This window comes from Octodon degus, unplaced genomic scaffold, assembly GCF_000260255.1.
Source record: "Octodon degus isolate 3935 unplaced genomic scaffold, OctDeg1.0 scaffold00042, whole genome shotgun sequence".
Classification (NCBI taxonomy): domain Eukaryota; kingdom Metazoa; phylum Chordata; class Mammalia; order Rodentia; family Octodontidae; genus Octodon; species Octodon degus.
The window spans coordinates 13,641,022-13,646,475 of NW_004524618.1; the positions used below are offsets into that span (position 1 = coordinate 13,641,022).

The 5,454-nt window shown below is 40.8% G+C and overlaps 1 protein-coding gene across 2 annotated transcripts in view; it reads left to right on the forward strand.

Annotated features, from left to right (window-relative positions):
- Nucleotides 1–5,454, forward strand: part of Tcf7l2 (transcription factor 7 like 2) — a 174,768-nt gene that overhangs the window by 131,392 nt on the left and 37,922 nt on the right. The gene's annotated exons all lie outside the window — the stretch shown is intronic.

A 5,454-nucleotide genomic window follows, 5' to 3' on the forward strand; every position in this document is an offset into this window, starting at 1 on the left:
CAAGGAAGGTTAATGTGATTGGAGTCTTGACATATTTCAACTGAATGAAAAATCATGATACCGTTGCCAAAATTGTTAGCAAAAGAGAACTGGCAGGGATAGGGATGGAGAACCTTTCCCCTCTTTCCCCCTCCGCCCTCTTCCTTCCCTTCCTTTCCTAGCTGTCTGTGAGGAGCAAAGCAGGTGGCTCCCTGTGGCTGACTTTTCATGACAACATGCCATTAGAAATTGCCGTCCTGTTGATCAATCCTCTCGACATGACAGATTTGCCGCAAGGCCTGGGTCTTTGAGCGCCAGCACTGTGGCTTTTCCCTCCTTTTTTCCTGCACTAATTGGTGAAAGTTTTTTTACGTGCTAGTGGCAGAGGAAATTCTTTTGAACATTGTCACAATCAAGTGTTGACTTCTTTAGAATTGCAAGTAGGTTAAGTGAGTATCAACATGGGGGGGCACCAACACAAAGTCACTACTACCTAGATTTTATGATTCGAGTAGCACTAGAAAACCAACTAATTGTATTCTCCCTCCCCCAACACACACACACACACACACACACACACACACACACACACACATATATACACACACACAGAAGCAAGTATTAAAATCATGGTCCTTTTAACCTTCCATTATGCGTTGCCATGGGGCAGGGGTAGACCTGAGATTTGGAAAGGGGGAAACACTGTGCCATATTCATTGGGAAAAATACATTCATTAGTTTCTTCCTATAATTAACAGATTCAGAACAACAGTAACACAAACATTATATAACATGCTATAAATCAAAGTGTCACTAAAGCTCCTGCTATGGAACACATTTTACTTAACGACTGATGTTCTTCTCTCCAAAATCAACAAAGAAAGAATAGCCTTTTGGTAAAGGATTCCTTCTTGGGTATTGATTCTTTGCTTGAGTATGAAAATGCAGTTTTGCTTAAATTTTGCTTTTCTGGTTATATGTAAGATTTTTTTCAACCTAGAACATAACAACCTTTTTCTGTATTATTTAAATCTAAACTTGATGAGAATGAGAATTCATATAGATAATCAATAGAGAGAATTTGAAACCTATTTTTAATGTGATTCAAAATACTAAAGGAGTTTATCAAAATCGGCCAATGCTTAAATACATATATCTTGTGATAAAAAATTTGTTTTTAGATGAAAAGTTTTATTTTGTTAGCTAGAGAAGGGATATGTATATTGAAATGTTTTATGTCACAGAATCTTTGTTGCTCACTGACTCTTGACTGTGTAGCACTTGAGATAATTGCTCAGTGAAAAATAGTAATGCGCATATGAAGCCCTACAACTTTACTGTGAGTTTGTGACTATCAAGAAAAAATTCTACACAAAACCAAAAATTTTGTACTGACAGTGCCATAAAGGTGGAAACCACATGTTTACAGGAGGCTGCTTCTAATCAGCAATAGTAGTTGTGTACTAGGAAATGAAATTACAGAAATAAATGTTACTAGGATTATCAGTGACATTTCTAGTAAATTATTTTAGATTCAGGTTCAAAATGAAAAGGTGAGAGAAGGTGGCAAAACATTGTCTGGAATTACCCGGGTCTGGTATTTGTCCTCAGCTGTTATAATTATGTCAGTTGTTATAGGGGAGAGAAGGGCAGAAACCCCTATTACAAGACGCATCCACTCGCCGAATTAATTTTGCCATTGTAAAAATCATTTGTAAAATTTGCATTATTAACATTATCAAGTCACTAGTTGGTGAGACATCAGACATGACGAGAGTGAAGGGCAGCTTAGGGAGAACTGGGCTTTAAACCCTCAGTAGATCGGAGTTAGGATCAAAGGCGCTTGCTTTATGTGGCTGTGCTAGACTTTGAAGTCATGACTGCACCTACAGCACTCATTTCATCAAGTTCACTGGTGTCTTAATAGCAGATCAATAAGTTTCAAAGTCGGAGAGTTAATTTGATACTAGTGCTGATGTGGTCGTGCTGGGGAAGCCGAGAGAGGCAGAGAAAGCTGCCTATTAACAACTCCAGTGCAGAGTGCACAGAGATGCAGATTCAGGCCCTGGGATGGCCCTGGAAAGGCAGGCTTGGGCGAGCACTGGGGAGGCTGTGGGCTGAGGAAGCGAGAGGCCCTTAACGCGGACAGCGCAGGCTGTGTGCAAGAGAGGCTGTGGTTGAACAGTCTTTAGTCAGACGCACATTTATGTATGCTTTTCTACAAGATGGGTGCACAGACTTTTCCAAAATAAAGGGGCAGAAGGATCTGTTATTGTGTAAGGACCATTTGTAGGTTTTATGGGATGACATGTGTGGAGTTACACAGATCTTTGGTTTTTGAAGGGAGCTTTGAATGTATGTTTGTATCATAGGATTGTGTGTGTTTGTGTTTTTAAGATGGCATGGGAGTATTATTGAGCAATAATGATTTGATACCAGCCCATTTTGATTCATTCAAGATAAAAAGGTGCTGTTTAGAGAAAGCCTTAGCCTCACATTCCTTGCCCTCCTTCCAGCGTAACCCCGTGTGCATGCAGACGGTTGGCACTCTTTGTTGTACTCTATCTCCACTCCCCCGTAAGATCTTTCCAAAGTTGCCCTGCTTAGAAAGTGATACGCTTTTAATGATACATCCCAAAGACTCATTGGGCATAAAGAAACCAGTAAGTAAAGGTGTAGGTAAACTGAGAGAGAGAAGGGGCCAGGTCGGGGCCAGGGAAGACATGTGTGTCTGCAGTGGCTCTTCATGTCAGCGCCTTCGCTTGGGCCCTTCCTGTGGGATGAGTGTAAACATGGTGGGGTATTTGCTGGAGAGGACATCGGGAGGGTTTTGACGTATGACCCTTTTTTTTTTTTTTTTCTGGTGAGAGAGGGAAAGTGTAAAGATGCAGAGTTCAAAGATGTAAGTCACAGGAAAGTAGAAACCTTTAAAAAAATTTTTTTTAGCGAGAACTTTGCCATCTGTATGGGTAGCACAGGCCTCCCAGCATCGAAGGTCAAATTCACACCCTTTTCGAACAAAACTCTAATTTAGAATGTTCATCTAAGGGTTGATAATGGTATTAGAAGGCCGGTGGGGTGGTCAATGGGTGTTGAAGATTAGCTCAGTGGCCATTACGGCTTTACCTAGCCCCCCACGATTCATTGGGTAGATTAACCGTCACATCTGTCATTTTATCCCTTTTACCACATTTAAAATATGAAAGGGGGGTGGCAATATCTCGAAGACAGTTTATATGGAGCAAGCCAATGAAACACACTATTCCTAAAACGCCTAAGAAATTGTGAAATGTATGTATGTATGTATAATGCACGCCACAGATATAGATGTTGAAATGATTTGAGTGAATTCAAATAAATTGGTTATACCAGGTAAGCTGCAAGTTTTTAAACTTAATATTTTTTAATTAGTCTTTTGCATGTGTTGTAGAGAAAATTCTGTTGTAGTTGTCTTGTAAGCCATTTTCTGCTACTGAGTTGATTATACATTTCATTAAGTGCTTATTAGTTTGATTTCTGGCAAAACTTCCATTTCAACCCTGCTGCACCCCAAATTAGCCACTGTTGATTTCTGAAGGGACATAGTGGGCAGCGCCCTTTCTGGGGCGTCTGTAGCTGCAGCATGTGTAAGCGGTTTTTGCTGAGTTGTGTTGTTTCCTGTGTGTGGATGACAGAGACCTGTCACTGTTAAAGGGAACTTAAGAGTTTCTGTAAATGGAACCCTGAATAAAGTGAGAGAGACAGTGCTTGGAATCTGGGGAATAAGAGAGGAAGGAGCTGAGCTGATGAAGGTGTTTCTTGTCAAATTTGTGTAGGAATTATTTACTGTGCTGTCTTTCCTGACCGCCTCAGTAAAAGTGAAGACACGGAAAATTATCCCAGATGGGACGAATCGCTCGTTCTCTGTTCTTTTTTTTAAAAAGGAAAAGATTTCAGGGAAAAAAAAAGTCGTCTTTTTCTTTAGAACGGTATGAATAAAATCTGGACAGCTGTCGCAAAAGATATGCTGTCTGCATTTTTTAAAAAATTTCTAGCCGCCACCATAACTAAATAGCTTGAATAGTACGTCTTTTCTTTTTTTTTTTCCTCTTCATACATAATGATCTCTACTTCATTAAAAGCGTATTAATCTGGTTTCCAGTCTCTTGGGAGACACCTTAAGATGATGATATTGTGGGTTTTTTCCCCCCGAATTGTTTAAAAAAAAAATTCTAGCAGATTTGGTCCCTGTCAGTCAGAAATAATTGTGTTCTTAATCTTGTCCCTGATGGATGACTTGGAGTTCAGCAACGGACCGGCTCCAATGACAAATACAATATTAATATTCATTAACTGCTTTGACAATGCTAATTTTGATGCAGTAGTAAAGGGCCTTCCAAAGTTAGCGGCCAAAGCATCAGAGCTGCGCAAGGTGGCAAGATAATTTGTGCTGGTTTGCTGAGCTGAAGGCTTTTAAAGTCTATAGCAAAAAGCTAGGTACCACAAACAAAAAAGAGAAAGGGGAAAAAGTTCTGAAGCATTGGAAGTCAGGGCTGCAGAAATAATACGATCACAGTCCGCTAAAACATTTGACACCTCTGATGCAGCTTCTTTGAGTGAAATTTCTACAAAGTTGCAACAAAAAAGCAATAGCATGGTAAGTCAGCACATTCTTGATTTTGTTTAATCTTTTTGATCTTTTCAATTATCGCTATTTGAAGATCAATAGTCATTTTTTCCTACTATGCTTAGAAGATGCTCAGCGGTGGTTTAATATGTGTTAGGACCATTTGCTTTAAAGGAGAAGCACATCCACAAGTTTTGGTAGTTTTTTTTTTTAAAGTTAGCCATGAAAAAATGTTATACAGTAAATTGCTCTGAATTGTCTTACATATGGGTGTTTTAGTAGTTTATTTTGGTTTTTGTGGTTCTCCTCCCCCCCAAAAAATTCAGCAAGATAATTAAGCTCTGGATGTTGTCAAGAATTTAGAGGGTACTTTGGGCGGGCAGAAAACTTCGGAGTGAAGTGGTCCTCTAACTTTATCTAAATTCAACTGGCTTCCTCCCCTTCCTTCTCTGAGTGGCACCAGATAGCTATTAAAGCTTAATTTCACTGGAGAACTGCAAAGCATTACTTTCACCAACTTAGGTGAGTTTCTTTGGACTATTGAAATTGCCTTTATGTTTGCCAAGTCGGCAAACAAAATATCGGGCTTTGTTCTTTTGATTGAATGCCGGGTTGGGGGGAAAAAGAGAAGAGTAAGAAAGCCCTGCCTTTTTTTTTAACGCCCCCCTCCCTTTTTGGGGGGGCGGATTGCTGTGGAACTGGGGGAGATCCCGGTTGTTGTGCGCTTCCCCGTCAAGCGAGATAATTCTGTGAATGGAACGGTGCGTGAGCATCCTGTCTGGCGCCGCTGCCGGTGTGCGCCGCTGCCGCCGCCGCCGCTGCTGCTGCTGCTGCCGCCGCCGCCGCCGCTGCCCAGGGCTGTGGTGCGG